Consider the following 17,785-nt stretch of genomic DNA (forward strand, 5'->3'; position numbering starts at 1 on the left):
TGCAGTAATAAAAGTGGAAACTTGGGAGGAATTATAGTTACAACCCTATTCTGGCAAAATAAAAACAAAGCAAAGAAAGAAACCAAACAGAACTGAGAAAACAAAAATAATACTCCAATTCTTTCATACAGAAATATATTTGAAAATGGTTGAATGTTCACATATTCTATAGTTATATTCAGGAATTTTGCAACATTCTGCCAATTAAAATAAAACATCTGCTTCAGTGCAAGCATATAAAAAGCTTAGCAGTTAGTATCTCCCTCCTTACATCAAGACAATAGCTGAACAAACTAAAAATCCACTTTTTGAAGCTCATCTGAGAGTTGAGATCACAGCACAAACTCTCATTGAACTCTGGAGAAACTGGTGCCTTAGTCCTCATGCTTTAACAAAAAACACTATAAACAGGGTTTAAAAAGAAAAAAAATGATTAATTTGTCACAGTGCTGGCATCTGGTAAGTTTGGGATTATGACACTTGAAGAGTTCGTGTTGGATAGACATAAATTTGATGACCCACCGCACCACCTTTTTACTTGTCCTGTTGAAGTAACCTCGGTAAGAGCATCTTGTCCTTATTCTATTTATTGTCTGCTTAAATCCTCCTCAGTTCATGCCCTACCTCAGAACGGTCACATCTGCCTTTGTATCACATTGGGGATTATCTGTGACCCTGGCTGGGGTCCAGAGGTGTCAACCAGAATAGTAAGTATCTCCACAAGCTAAACGTAAAGTAAAATAACTAATAAATGTATAAATCAAAGGTAATGGTCATGTTGTGTCTGAACAAAGCACAGTGTTCTCCTGCAACAGATGTTGCAAGGTTATTCTGATCCTCTTCTAAGATTGATGTACTTGTTATCTTTTGCTTAAAAGCACTGTACACATGAGCCACGGTAACAAGAATCTCTCTGACGCACTAGCCTATTCTTGGTCCCTGACCATAGATAAAGGATGTTAACTCTTAAAGGATGGTTACACTCTTTATAGGCTTGACATAAATATGTCTATAATTTTCTTGTGCGGATTATTTCATTCATATAGCAGCAAGGAGAAAGGCACTGTCCAGAACTGCTTTTGTGAGAATAAAATTTCCACTAAAGAGAGTTCCACTGTTATGACCTAGTCACTCCCATAATATCTCAACCTTCAAAGATCAGCATGCTATGTTATAGGTTTTGTTGATACTAATAGGAGTTGTTCTGTTCAGAGTAATGACTCAATAAAAGAGTAGGAGTCATTATGTCCTAGCCTACAAGAGATGTTGATGAAGCTAAAAGATGGCAAGATAATCTAAGTTGTAAAGCAGTCAACGTCTCGGGAATAATTCCAGGACTAACTGCAGTCGGAGGGAATCTTGCACTAAGGATGTTTAATGAAGTTTCAGCTATAGTAATTCCACCTGGATTTCATAGCAAGGAGATGAAGAAAATCCATTCAGGACTTTGTTGGAAAGATCAAAGAATATCAATGATATAATCACAAAAATTTAACCACAACCATGAGCTTCTATAAAAGGCAAAGTATTTTTTTTTTTTTTATCACCATTTGTTTCACCTGCCAAGGAACAAAGCCACCACAACAAACATGAACTATCTGATTGACTGCTCAGGGTAGAAATGATTGAAGGAAGTGTATGTCACTTTGAACATATGCCAATAATAATTTCTAAAACACTAAGAGACTAAATATAAAATAAACAGAATATATCATATGCTACAGTGAGTTGTACCATGTGCACAATTATACAACAGAGATTTTAGAAGTAAATATAAGGAAAATAGAGCAAAAGAAATATTAGAAATAATAATGGAAGAAAACTTTCAAGTTAGTGGCATAAAAGCAAGCAAGATGAATTTTTTTTTTGATGAATGCACAATACCGGGTGGTAAATTTTACACCCGAGCAAATGATATGAAAACAAAAGATAGTAAACAAAGACAAAAAGGCTAAGATGAAAGTGAGACAGGATGGTAATTTTTGTCTGAAGCCATAGAAAAGGAGAATTTCGTGAGGAAATTTTGAAGAGCCAAAAAAAAAAAAATGTAAAATACACCTAAACCATTAACCTTGAACTTCAGCAAAACTAACCTTTAAAGGTGAAACAGATTAGATTTTTCCAGAAAATAAAAGTCAAGTGAATTTATCATCTGTACATATCCTGCAAGATTCAAAAGTTTTATATCTAGGAACAAAGCAACATAGGCCAGAAATTCAGTTTTATATAGAGAAAGAGAAAGTATTAAAATGTAATCAGTGATATTTTTATTTGTAATAATGAACAAGTTTACTAAGTGACTAAGTTGAATTAATGAATTCAGTATTATATGGACAACAGTATCACAAGGTAATTTCATAATCCATGAAACAATATGAAGTATTTGCGATGATCTAGCTTCATATTTAATGAATATTAAGAAATATAGATGACCCAACAGATTAACATGGATTATCATAGAATAACAAAATCATTTTATACCTAATTAAAGTAGAGCACATAGAAAAATAATATGGCTGGTGAGATTAAATAAGTCTAATAAAAGAATGCAGTTATAAACTTCACAAATATCATATTTTATGTGATATATTGTATAAATCATGATCTGCCCAGCTATTTTACACAATATTAAGTATGGTGTTTTTGTGAGTGGATTTTAACATGAGACATATATTTAATTTGGTAGATTGAGTAAAGCTGCCTGCCTTTTGTAGTATGGTGGGCCTCATAGAATCATCTGCGGGCTTAATTGGAAGAAAAGTATGGCTATTTCATAAGTAGAAGATAAGTCATTCTTTTCCATCTTTCTATGAACTTGGGTATTGGCCTTTCCCTATACTTTCAGGGTAATACTGATACATTTGGCTGTTCTAGGTCTTAAGTCTGCAGAATTATACTGTTGGCTTTCCAAATTTTATCATGGTGTGAATTCCATCAGTATGTAATATAATCCATACTTTGGAACTTTAAAGCTTAGATTTTTTTTGTATAGGATATATGGCATTTTGGAATAACAATGTAATAATAAGTAGCAAGAACTGTACTTGTGCAAATTTATCACAAAACCAACCAAAGCACTGCATTGTGTTTTAATACAAATATTTTTGAAAATTACACTTTGTGTTTGTACATCATTATGTCTACAAAACACATATCTCTTTCTGTCCATGAAGTGAATGAAAACTTACTGAGTGTTGTTTTGTATGAAGTCCCCAAATATATACTAAGTTCTTAGCATAGTAAAGTAATCTGAAATATGATGTTATTCAGTCAATTAAAAGTGATAAATATATTTTGAGTTATTGGTAATATAATTTATAATAATTTTAGAAAATACGACTATTGCAAGATGAGGAATAAAAATAACTCCATTAGAAAATGAGGAATGTGTATATAATTATGTGGATATACACATATATATATGTATATATTTGTATCTGCTTCTGTGAGCACTATAAATATTGATGCATATCGATGATTATTTTAAATATGAACTGTTTAAGGACATACATAGAAGATATTAAAAAAATCTAAGGTATTTTAGAGAACTGAATTTGGAACAAGTGATTAAGAGGAACATTCAATAATGATTGAGGAATAAATTCTTCAAGGAGAAATAGCGTTTCTTCACACACATCTAAAAATATAAAATCAACTGTAAAGTGAAAACTGACAGGACTGTAAAGAAAGGCGGAGCAGCCCAGACTTAGTGCCGAAAGCTTAAGAACTTCTATTTCAGCAATAGATCATGCAGGAGGAATATCATTGAGGAGAGAGTTGGCATGAAAAGAGAGATCAATCAACTTAATTTAACTGACATATATATGAAATATTCCTACCACAAAATTCAAAGTCGTCTCAGTCTCACATAGAATACTCACCAAGAAAGACCCAAATGAAGATTGCAAAACATAACTTAGCCAATTTAAAAGAATTGAAACCAGGCAAACTACATCCACAGTGGAGTTAACATAAAAATCAACAGCTGGAACACCAGTGGGAAGATGAAAGTACTTTCTGATTAGATAATGCAATGGTACATAACAGAATGGTCCGGGAAAACACTCAAGAGGGATTTCAATATTTTTTTAGGATATTCTGTAGTAACTTATTAGAAGATTGCTTGTCTCAGCACGTACAAAGTCCTGGTTCAAAGCCTGGGACGATAATTTAAAAATATTACACCCATGAACTCCTAGCAGTTGTGGTTACTCACCTGACCAAGACATGCTCAAGACCACGACAACAGAACTCCCAACACAGATGGTAGAGATGGGCTCTGAACCCTAACCCAAACTGAGAAACTATTGATAACTGTTGAGCAGCAAGAATAATTGTTACAGTGTGTTTCAACTGGTATGCTTCCTGCATTACAGTAACCTGATACCCAGGCACAATACTAAATGAACTTAGTAGTTATCAACAACAAAAAGAAAGAAGAAAATGGAGTTGTTTGGAAGGTTGGTTGTAGGATATTAAGGCATTGAAGGAGGGAAATAGGGTCTGTAGCTACTCGTATTTTATTGTATATATGTGTGTAAAATTTAAAGACAAAAACTAAATGGGAATGAATTGTAAGAAATTGTTCTGAAAGGTCACTGAAAATTAAACTACATTTAAAAATGAAAAAAAATGAAAATGAGATGAAACTTAATAAATTTTGTTAGTTGCACTAAGGGCTACAATAAATGTGTATTATTTGTTTATATGTTAGAAAATAGCTAAAATCAATGTCTTAATCCTTTACCATTAAAAACAACAAAAGAAAAATAATTCAAGCCTAAATTCAACAGGAGAAAGAATGAAAAATTAGGGATGCCAATCAAATTCAACACAGAAACAGAACAAAGAAGTAAATGACAGGAAATGATTCTCTAGGATGGAGCTGATGAATTTCAAAAAAAAAAGATAACCAAGAAAAAAGACACAAAGTAAGAATTCATAATTGAAAGAAAGCCTATGTGACCACATTAAAAGATGTATATTAAAAAGACAAGGTGTTTTAAAATACCTCTATATTCTAATTTAATAATGTATACAAAAATGAATAGTCCGTTGAAAATCATAAGATAGTCACACTAACATAGGAAACAGGGACAAAGCATTGAAAGTATAGCTTGCTTATTCTTTGAAAATTTCAAAAAAATTTGATGAAAACTATTCCATGTCCCTTTCAACTCCTCTCAGATCCCATCAGCATGTTCCCCTCCCAACTTCATGTTTCAGTGTTTAACCAACTCGTGCAATTAAATATTGTTCCAATGTGTTTGTGAGCAGGATGTCCCCTGGAGTATGTGCAACCCACCAGGTTCCATAACAAGAAAACTGAATATCCCTGTCCTCACGGCCATCAATTGCCAAGAGCTCCTCAGCTAGGGCTAAGGTTCTTGAGATCCTCTCTCAAGATAAGACAATCTTAGTAATCCGGTATGTATTAAAGGAACAGAAATGATAGTTGATAATGTTCCAAAGGAAATTTCCAGGATGCCAGTATTCACAGATAAATGTCAGCAAATTTAGTAAAAAGATAACACTAATTCTCCGCGATCTCTTTCAGAAAATACACTTGGCAGCACAACTTTCCAACTCATTATGTGATGCTATGATGACCCTTATGTGGAAATAACATAAGAAAATTAAAAGTAAAGAGAACTTCTAAGCTGTGGCTTTCTTTCATAATGATTAAGGAAACAATCAAGAAAGTATTATCAAATATATTTCCAACAAAGTAGAATTGGTGTGAATATGTTAATTGACATCATATTTGCTTAAGACTTGAAGTGACTTGGAAAAAAATAATTTATGTGATTAGCTCAATAGAATAGCGTTTTATAAAATGCAAAACAAGTGTTCATATAAAATATCGACAAATAGAAATGGAGAATCTGCTGAATTTGATAAAGAACAGATAAAAATTAATAGAGCTGTCACCATGCTTGTTGCTGAAAGTCTACAAGTTTTCTTTCTGAAATCTAAGACTAGAATTAAGACTTTCAAGATATATATGGACCAATTCTATTCACAGATGATTATCTAAGTAGAAAATCCCAAGAGGTGAATGAGAAAATCTCCTAGTATTGATAATCAAATTAAATGGCATTATAAACTATAAGAAAACATAAAACATTCACTTTGTGTGTACTAGCAATATACATAGAATTAGAATATAAAATATAAAAATATGCCATTTACCATAAACACTGAAAAATGAGTTGAAATTTTTTTAAAAAATGCAAGCATTTATAAAGTTAATTTGTGGAAAACTAAAAATTCTGCTCTAAGAATTCAAAGATGACTCAAATAAGTGGAGAGCTTAAATTGACATCACTGATCTACAAACATGTGGATATTTCTTCCTCAGATAACATCAGCTAGAATCTCAGGATGCTGTTACATAGAAGGCCAAGCTGGAAAATAACAGACATTTAGGTCACAGTAATGCAATATATAACCCATTAAAAATTACCAAAATTGTAATCAAGTGCCTATGACAGAGGCACTACTACCTTTTCACCAAATGACTTAGGAATAATTACATATACATACTGGGAGAAAATAAAAATTACTAGTTTATATCTTTTTGTATCTATGTATCTTCTACAGGTATTAATCTAGATCTATTTACCCTCTATGTGTATATGTGGTACACACACACACACACACACACACACACACATATATATATATATATTACATTTTCATAAAAATCATTTCAAAATGGATCACAGACCTTTAGGAAACAAACAAAAAATGCCTTTCAGAATGGTTATAAAACTAATAAGTGACCTTGGAGTTCACAATAGATTTCCTCCAAGAAGCACACAAGTCCATACTTATCAAGAGGAAACCTTCAGACAAATCCCAGTATGGAATATTATACGGAACACCTCACCAACATTCTTCAAGGTTATCAAAAACAAAGAAAGCCCAAGAAAATGTTGCAGCTGGAGGTGGTTACGGGAATATGCAGAAGAAATGGAATGCGGCATTCTGGAATACCTTAGGGAGATGCCGGAAAAGGGCATGGAAACTGTGGCCAGTGTTTAAACATAGTGATTCAAAATTGTCCATTATTTGCAAAGAATAATGCATTCTACTAGATTATATCAGTACAGGACAGATGGGAAGGCCAACAGGAGTCCTCTCCAATCCCTCTTTTAAATGTCTTTAATTCTAAACTATTTACAACTGTATTAAAAAAGATCAAGTTTTTGAGCTCTCAAAATATGAAAGCTTTAATTAATAGCATTTGAAGACATATGAATGAACCTCTATATTTGTAACAGTGTTGGTGTGACTCAAACGCAAAATAGTCAGATCACATGCTATATGATAGCTCATTGCAATATCATTAATCAAACTAAAAAGAAGTAGATCAATGAGTTATTATTAGACAAGAAAACGAAACTCACCGAGGCCAGCTGGCCTGGGTCTGAAAAAAAGCCCGGGATAAAACCGGTCTCGCTGAACATAGCGGACAAGGAGGACTACTGAGAACTCAAGAACAATGGCAATGGGTTTTTGATCCTACTGCACCTATTGGCTTTGTGGGAGCCTAGGCAGTTTGGATGCTCACCTTACTAGACCTGGATGGAGGTGGGTGGTTCTTGGACTTCCCACAGGGCAGGGAACCTTGATTGCTCTTTGGGCTGACGAGGGAGGGGGACTTGACTGGGGGAGAGGGAGGGAAATGGGAGGCGGTGGTGGGGAAGAGACAGAAATATTTAATAAATGAATAAATAAATAAATAAATAAGAAAACGAAATTCTACATAATTATAATGCTTTGGCTAATGAAGAATTTTGAGGAATGAATTGCCTTGAAAATAAATCTTGGAACTGACTTTTACATGTATTTCTATAACATCGATGATGTTGAAAGCAGAGGGCAGAAAACCACATCTGAATTTGTATAATTTCTAGCAGACTGCTTTATAAATTTATAAATTTATACTTTGTAGATGACTGGTATTAGATTTACAATAGATACAGTTCATGTATTTACTTTATGGCATATATCCTAAGTAATCATAAATAGACAATTAACTAAACAGTTTTCATAAAAAATTCTTAAAAACTATCATTTAAATGATAAAAGTCATTATCTTGTAAATAATTGCATGTATGAAAATACTTTTAGATCATGTAATTAATGGAAATTTAATGATCACCTGCCTCACTTAAGCCCATAAGAACTTGAGAAAAGTGAAGAAAAATGAAGTTCTTGTGATTCCCAAACGTGAAGAAAATGATGCTTTAAATTGTTTTGAAATCATACAATATAAGGCAGTTTTATAGAAATTTCATTACAGCGGGTACAAATGGGCAAATATATGTCTTGACGATCTTCTCTGATTCCAGGCATAAGCCGATCATTGTACAAAACAATAGCTATAAATAGGTGGACCCATTGAGATTCTAAATGGACGTACTTATTGAGTGCGAGGAGGCAGAGCTCATTATATTTTCCTTATGAATAAGTTTCATTTTTATAACTGCCACTGGATGTTTAAACAGTTGGGAGGATTTATGATGAGATCACTAAAATTCTCAGTTCTAGCAGTGTTCACAGCAAGAGCGCTAGCCAGCATTACTGCTACATATGCTTGCGAACTGCACAGTGCACATAAATCTCTCTGAGCGAGATTCTGATCTAAGAATGAGACTAACAATCATTATCCTGAGCACCAGCAGCACTTTCCCTGGTCTGCTCATAGGAGCCTTTCAAATTTGTTCTGATGTGTTGGGGGGAAATATATATTTAGTATTTTCTTGGCTTCTCCGTTAATTATTTGTCTACGTAAAGTGAAAATTTGAACTAGAAGATTTCTAACTTTTAAAAAATACATTCTTAAGGTCTACAATTTTCGAATAGCCTTTTAAAAACAGATTTTCTTTTACAAGATGCAAATTTTTGGCCTTTGCTTGGGGAGAATCAAATGATGAAAAGTGAGCCTGCCAGGAACACAGCAAGATTCAAAATTGACAGAAAAAACTTGTCGGACTCTCCACTGATGGAAATAGGAAATATCACAAGCATTATTTTGATTAATTGATACTTTTTAACAGACTGGTATTAGGCCTAGAATATGCATTTTGTGCATTTACTTTATGGTGAATATCCCAAGTAATAATTAATAAAAAATAACAAAATAGTTTTCTTGAAAGATTTTCTTAATAATCATTACCTTAATATTTGTAAGTGACCACTTGTAAATAATTGCACTATTTATATAATAATTGCTTAAAGCCAGAAAGTCATTAATATAACCCATAAAAAATAAATTGTATAGAATGAGGCCATGGTATTTCAGAAGAAAGATTCTAGTTTAATGGAGAATGTTGTTTATTAGTATAAACTAAATGATTTGGAAAATATTAGAGATTTCAGAATATGACTGAAGGGAAAGTGTATATTCTCTTAATATGTATCTCTTAAATGAATTATGCGAAAGAATCTTTGAGAAGAGCACAGAAATGAAAGTTAGAAAATGTACACTGATGTGTAAGTGATGGCAAAACTGTATTTAAAGTACATGAACCTTCTAGCACTGCTGCACTGAGAGAAAATGTTTTGGATATTATTTGTGGTAAACCCAGTGGAAAATGAACGGACAAGGCATTCTACACACGTTTTGCCTATTGATCATCACATAAAAATAAGATCATAAAAAAGACCACACTGGACATGGATCATGAGGAGACCAGCTCCAGTGGATACATCTGTATCATAGCTCCCACTGCTACGACTCAGGGAATGGTATGGAAGAGAAAGTTGAAAGGTTCTAAGAGCCTTAATACCAGGAAGTCTGTGTGAAACTGTCAATCCTAGAAATGGGTGCATAAACAGGAGTTCTACAATGGCAAAATCAATCAACACATTAGCATGGAAGGAGGGAGTTTAAAAGGACCCACCCCGAGTCAAAGAACTACAGACAATTTGGCAGCTGGATTGAGCCTCTCCAACATAGATTTCGTGATGCAGAATATAGAGCTTGCTGATTGGTTAGACTGGCTAGTCGGGAAACCATCTGTCTTAGCTTCCCCAGTGCTGATTGCAAGTCATTCCTCAAACTCCTTCAGTAGAGACTGTACTTCTAAACTTAGGTCTTCTTTCTGCCTGTCTTTCAAATTTTCTAGTATCTAAGTTCAGCTCTTCATATCCATTTAAAGATTACCTTGAGTCTCAAACTGACTTTGGACTTTGTACCTTTAAACAGTATTAATGGAACTGTGATGAACTCTGGGCACTCTGGAAGCTGGACTAAATGCTTGTGCATATAATGGTGTAACCAAGGAGGAAAATGTGGTTCTTTTAATGATTAATATCACTCTTAGTTTCAAATGTTTGGACGCTCAGTTCCCAGTTTGTGGAGCCTTTGTGGGAAGTGGTACAATCGTGTTGGATGAAGAACATTACTTGAGAAAGGCTTTCAAATTTATAGCCTCTCTATACCTCTGTTTAAGAATGTGTTCTCTCTGTCTATGCCCGCAAAGCACTGGAAGTGAGATAGACAGACAGACAGGCAGATATAGGAAAGAACCTCATAAATGATTTTAAAAAAATGCCTAACTTCTTGTAGTATTTTTCTCACCCTTCCATCCAGAAAATAAAGTCCTGACAGGGTTTTTCTCACACTAACAAAGACCCATCTGGCACACTGGCCCAGGCTGAAGGATATGTTCAAAACTACTTCTGAACAGGTTTATCTGAGGCTCTTAGCCTTTCAGTTCCGCTTTGTTTGAATTGACCAATCTTCAGTGAAGGGAAGGGAACTCCTCACAGCCTACCCAAAACTCTTAAAATTATCACCTATCCCAGTGACAAATGTTGGCTTCTGGATCTCATTTCTAGATCTCTTTTCCATTCTGTGGGAACATTTTCTATCTCTCTGTTTCTCTCTGTCTCTCTCTCTCTCTCTCTCTCTCTCTCTCTCTCTCTCTCTCTCTCTCTCTCTCTGTCTCTCTCCACTAAATTAGGAAATTAGGTACTTTTCTACAAATGATAAAACACCATAACTACAGCAGTTTTCTTGGGGCTAGGTTTAGGATGAGAATGTATCACTATCATGGGAGGGACATACGGCAGCAGCAGGTAGACATGATGTCTAGAGCAGCAGCTGTGAATTCCTAACCTAAACTACTAGCTTGGAGCAGAGTCAGCAAACTCTAAGTGGCACAGGTGATTAAGATATTACCCACCTCTTTCCTGTAACTATTTCCTTCAGAAAGGCCTCTCTGAAGAACCACCAACTAACTCTAAGCATTCCAATGCCATAGACTATGGGGAATATGGAACATTTCAACCACCATATGAATTTTAATAAAGTTTGTTACTTGTTACTAACTACTGTGTCTGGGGTTATATACATGTGTGTGCGTGTGTGTCTATACAGACTTTTAGTAAGGAACCATAAGTCAAAATAAACTCACCTGTAACATTCCTCTTTTAAATTTATTTTAAATTACCACTGATATGTAAGAATACTTCCTTACATATTTTAAAATATGTAGCTAGCTTTTGAACCCTGCATTAACTCTTTTTGTTTTGATGTACCAGCCACAATTGTTAGTACTCCAGTGTCTAGGTGTCTATAATCCAACCTCACCTCACACTATTGCACTTGCCTTCTTTGAATAATTGCTTTACTCTACTTTGATGTGGCCTAGTCTCATTTTTAAATATGAGCGAGAATTTAAGATATTTATTATTATTTTAATACATATTGCTTTAAATGACCATGTTTTTTCTTTTTCTTATTGGACACAATTTATCTGATGATGGGTATCTTGGCTGATTCTGAGTCTTGACTTATATGTATTATAAAAACAAATATGTATGTGGAGACATTTCTTTGATACAATGATTTTATTTATATTGTTGATTTAATTTTTTACATTAACACTTATACTAGTTTTTATATAGTCTTGGCAGGAGATTGTAAAATTCCCCCTTTCAATGTTCCCTCCAGTGCTTGCTAATTTTTAATCTTTGTAAGCTATTTATTTGTGGTAGGATGCTACTAACTTGTGATTTTGATTTTAATTTCCTTCTTAGTTACTTATATTTAGAATTTATAAAACTGTTGTTATTGTGTATATACATTTTTGAAAAAATATCAATTCCTTTTCCTATTTTTAATTTTCGTATTTACTCCTTTTTGCCTTGAACTAAGTCTATTTTCAGAATATTAGCTCTTTTTTATTGAGTTAACTGCAAGTATTTTTCTCTGTATATTATCTCTTAACTCTTTTTGTTTCCTTTGCTATGTGAAAGATTCTTAATTTTATGTAATCCAGAGTCTATGTTTTGCTATTGCTGATAGCAGTTTGGGAATCATATCCAAGCATTATTTGCATAGAAAGTATCTTATAAGTGTTTTCTTTTAGTAGAGTTGTATCTTTGAGTATCATATTTATAGCTTTGACCACTTTTAAGTCAACATCTACATATTATCAGCAATAGGGATGTAATTCTAGTTTTCTGCTTAGGACTCAACAGCATTGAGGTAATGTAGGTTTTCTATGCCTTTGTCAAAACCCAGCTGTATGTAGCTACACATATTAACTTTTACATTTTTCTCTATTTATAATTTTATTTTACTTTATTTAATTATTTTTCTTAAATTTATTCTTCTCTCATACAATACATCTGCACTGAAGATTCTCCTCTCTTTAATGTTCCCTGTTTGCCCCACCCTTCTCTTCAAGATGCATTCTCCCCCTAGAAAAGGCAGGCCTTCCAGTGACATCAACAGAACATGGCTTAAGAAACCAGGCATACACCCTCACATCAAGGCTGGGTGAGGTGTCCCAACAGAAGGAAAAGAGTCCAAAGAACAGACAAAAGAGTCAGAGACAAGCTCACTTCCACTCTCAGGAGCTCCCCAATACACCAATCCAACAACCGTAACATATATGCAGAGGACCTAATGAAGACCCGTGCAGGCTCCACAATTGCCACATCAATTTCTCTGAACCTCCATAGACCCACTTAGTTGATTCGGTAAGCCATGCTATTCCAGTGTCTTTGATCCCTCTAACTCCTTCAATTTCGCCATCCTTCTTCTGTGAGATTCCCTGAGCTCCAAGGGGAGGGATCCAAAGAGACCTCCAACCTGGGCTCTCTGGGGGCCTAGTACTTGTCTGTGGATCTCTGTATGTGCTCCATTACTTGCTGGAGGCAGCGTCTCTGATGAAGACTGGACTAGGCGCCAATCTATGAATATAGGAGAACATGATCAGGGATCATTTCATTGATCCTCCCCCCCCCCAGTCTTCTGTGGTTTTACCCCAGATATCTGGGCTAGTCTTTTGTATGCTACAGCTGTATGTGTCATTAAACTAGTAATAAGTTGTTTGGGTTACCATTACTTTATCATTTATTTTAACTCAAGTGTTATAATGATCCTATGTTAATTTTTTCTTCAGTGTTATTTAAAAAAAACTTAAGAACTTACAAAGTTCATTTGAAATTTTAAAAAACGAAAAATATTTTTAGATTTTACTGCTTAGTGACTCATTACTAATTATGATAATACTACTCATTTTATCAAATCAAGCAAACTATGTAATTATTGCTTTTTTCTCTATCTGAATCTTTCCTGTATCCTCAGAAATTTACGAAGTTCTCCATCTTCTTTTCTTTCTTTCTTTTTTTCCCTTTCTTTTCACCCAGAAGCTACAGTGATTGCTTCCAATTCAATTCCAGGACACTAGGCAGCTGCTCTTTCAGAATGAGAATCAAATACTAATCTGTCTACAATGGATGTTTTGAAAGCTCATTGAAAAGCAGGTCACCTGTCACAGAAATGATAAAACTGAACAGCAGATTTGTGGAAAAGGGTTTTATATACAAGTAAAGGAAGAACTTGGAGAACAAAGTACTGGAGGCACGAAGGATTTTTGGAATACAAAGATGATACTTTTTTTTTTTTTCAAATCCAGAGCTTAATCAGGAGTGGCAATGCAGATACACATCAACCTTATTTTTTTTCTTCCAGAATCATTTTAAAATGTAACCCTTAAAAGAAATGTTTTAGAAGTGTAGAATAACTGGAAATGTGTGACTTATGGTTTCTGTGTTTTCTGTACCCATTTCCCTTTTTAAGAATGTATGTTAGAATAGCAAATTTGTTCTAAGTAGTAGGAAGGTATTTATACTAAATAGAAGTATTTTGGTTAACTCAGGTTCAAAGTTTATTCAGAATTTTAAATTTGCACTTATGGACCCTCTTTCTTCCTTCCCATGGTTATTTCAAGGATGCAACAAAGGATTTATTTGTCATCTCTCCTTGTTTTGACCATTTCTGAGAATAACCTTCTTTTGATAACTTTGACAGTATTCAGGAGTTTTGAAATATAGTTTGTAGAGCGCCCTTGGTTGGGATTAACTGACGTTTTTCTTATAAACACATTGGAAGGAAGACAAGAGCAGTAAATGCTATTTACACCTCATCATGTTCATGGCTTGATATATAATTAAGATTTATGGTTGAAGATTCCATACTTGATCATGTAGTAAATAAAGTTCTCACGAAGTTTGTTTTCTGTACAGTCACTATTTTCTTCTCCAAACCATATTGTAAAATCAGTCATTGTGTGCACATTTTTCCATAGTGTGACTTATATTCCATCGCTGTGGGAACAATGCCTAAGTAAGGGAAACATTTGGGAGGGTAACCAGTTTTCCTATTTTTTCCATTCATTGAAGATTTGTTGATGTTGCTTATGTGCACGGTGTGCATGTATATGAGTTTAAGAGTGTGTACACCTGTAGAAACCAGAAGATGAGGTAGGTCACTCTCTTCTTCCTCTCTGCCTCACCAAAAAAAAAAAAATAATACCAAGCCACGTGGCTAACACAGACAAGAAAATGGGTTAACGTAAGATGTAAAAATTAATTAATAAAAACATGAGCTACTAGGCCAGCGAGTTTATAATTAATGTAGACCTCTGTTTATTTGTACTAAATGGCTGTGGGACCGGGACAGAAACACCAGTCAACAATGTCCCCATCAAATCTCTCTACTCAGGTCTCAGAAACCATGCTTATGTAGAGGAAGAAAGATTACAGAAGACAGTGGAGATGGAAGGTAGCAAGGAAACAAGGCCTTCTAGACACAACAGGGCTGAAACACATATGAACTCATAGAGATACTGGTCCAGGAAAGGTCTAAGCTAGGTGGGGTCCTTTAGCTGAGAGGGGAAGTGAACACAAGAATCCATCCTTAAGCTAGAAGCTATCTCCAATTGATAACAACTCACAAAGGAAAAATGAATTTTCTCAAATAGAGTCTCACTGGTTAGACAAACCACAGTTAAGGGGAGGCCCTAGCAGTAGCATAGATGGCCAAAATAAAATAAGCTCAGTGTATTTTCCAGGTTTGTTGTTATACTATGCTTTGTCTGGGTGTTTTTAAAAATTATTTTTAATTTTTATTTTTTTACTATACAGATCTTTTACTTATATATTATTGTTTCTGATTTTGTTTTATGGGGTTTCTGTGTGTTAAAATATGTGCATCTCCAGTTCCTTTGTGTGGTTTTGTGTGTGTGTGTGTGTGTGTGTTTTCTTTGGGTCTTTTTTCCTGTTTATTTGCTTGCTTTGTGCTATTCTGTTTTTTTATTATTTGATAATATTATTAGTAGCAATTATTTTAGATATCTTCTTTTATTTTAATGAGTGGGAGAAAAAGCAGGTATGGATTTGGGTGAATAGGGAAGTGAGGGGAGTCTTGAAGAGATTTGGAGAAAGGAGTTCATATTCAGAAAATATTGTATGAAAAAATATATTTTCATAATTGCTTTGTAATTTGTCTAGATTTTAAGTTAATGTTCCAAGAAGATAGAGAAGACTTCTAGCCCCTTTATATGTTGCTGCTAAAACTTGATGTTCAAACTGGCTTTTAAAACCCCCCTTTTCCTCCTTATCTGAGTGCTCAGTTGACATCTCCCTCTACAGAAAATTACTACTTCCTCTTCACCCGATCCTCTTTCCCATATTTGCCCTCCCGAAATCTATTCCTCTGCAAACTGCTTTCATGCAGTTTTCTGCTGGTCATCTGTCCCTTCCATCCTCTGTTTCTAGGAGCCTGGTTTGTGGTTGAAATCCCACAACCACAAACTAATCTCTTCATTTGTCCCTTCTGCCAGCCTGCAAAGTCATCTGAGTGTCAGTTTAAAATAAGTAATATTGAGTTTATACTTGAGTGAAATTATTTAGTTTGACATCTTCAAATTGCTGTTTGATTGAACTTTTTGAGATGATAATTATGGGTTTAGGTATATTTACTTACTTAATGCTTCTTTTTCGTTCTTTTTCCTTATCACTGAGTTTCCATGAATGGAAAACATATACCTTGAAAGTTATTAATGCAAAGGCTTTCTTGAAGCTTTCTTTGATATTTTGGCCTAATATTTTCAAGATCGTATCTATGAAAAACCAAGTCAGTTTTAAAGTCATGTTTTGATCTCTTGTTTGAATCATACCCATATTCATGCAAGAACTTATATTTTACTCTATCAATGAAAAAGGAGACAGAGATTAATTGAAAAATCCATGAACTCTCATAAATTTTATATGCGTGAGTTCAAGGCTCTAAAATGAATTATTGCTGAGTTTGACTGAGGGTTCCAGGAGATTCTGTTGACATTTTCAGATACTGAAAGGCTAGTAGGTTATTCCCTGCCTGATCGTGATTTCAGGTCCTCAAATATACTTTGTTAGCAAGTCTAATTCATTAATATGCATTTCTGGTCCTCTTCTTAACATTTATACTAGGCTGTGATAACTTTTATAATTACCTGTGATGATTATAATGAACAAAGCATTGGTTGTACTGTCTCTGACAGAAACTATAAGAAATAGTCTTTGTTTGATAAGGACCCTGGGTTAATGTTAGCTCTGATCTGAATACAAAATTTCAAATTTCATTTCTTAGCTTCTATCAGTATTCGAAAGTAGGGGAGCATGTAGAGAATTTGTCTTGACTGACTGAAGTGGTCTCTGGAGGAGACACTATTTGTTACGACCAGTTCTGGATGTGAGTCATGTTCTCTGCTTCCTACTCAGCTGCTGTGAGATGACCCGCCATAGTGAAGCAGCAGTGATGAGCAGACATGTCAGAGAAACTGTCGCCAGAACAAATTCTCCTTCATTTGTTTCTTCTGCCAGGCTTGTCATTGCAACAGGAAATAACTAACACAAAGTTAAATGTAAGTAAATATGCAATTTATGAAATATCCTTCTTCTTGTGATATGATGAAGTAATGATTGGTAAAGACCCAATATTGACAGTTATGAGTACCTTAAAGCAAGTTGGAAAGTTTAGCATGTCATTGGTCATATATCATTAATCAAAAGCCGTTCACAAACTGGAAGTTGGGGGATATACTTTGACCACCGTTATCTTAATATGTGTATTACTTTTAAGAAGGTTACTCATGTAGCACTGAGGACAAATCACTTTTTGCATTGGCCTGGATATTTATTCTAAAATGTTCAAAAAATTTTTGTGTCCAAAGAACTTTTCTTGATCTATAGGAAGAAAACCCTTATAAAGAGTATGACTTAAAATGTCATACTTGAGTTCTTTTGCTTGATGCATAACTATTTGTTTTGAAATATGTTATATTATTTATTATTGTTGTATTATATATTATATGTAATTATATTATAATTATTTTAAATATTTTTCTAAGCTATCAGTGGAATTGATTAAATTAGGTATGTATATTTAAGCTGTGTGTGTGAGAGAGAAATGATATGAATATAAAATATATGT

Source organism: Alexandromys fortis, unplaced genomic scaffold, assembly GCF_014885135.2.
Source record: "Alexandromys fortis isolate MF-2015 unplaced genomic scaffold, M_Fortis_MF-2015_v1.1 scaffold_37, whole genome shotgun sequence".
NCBI lineage: Eukaryota > Metazoa > Chordata > Mammalia > Rodentia > Cricetidae > Alexandromys > Alexandromys fortis.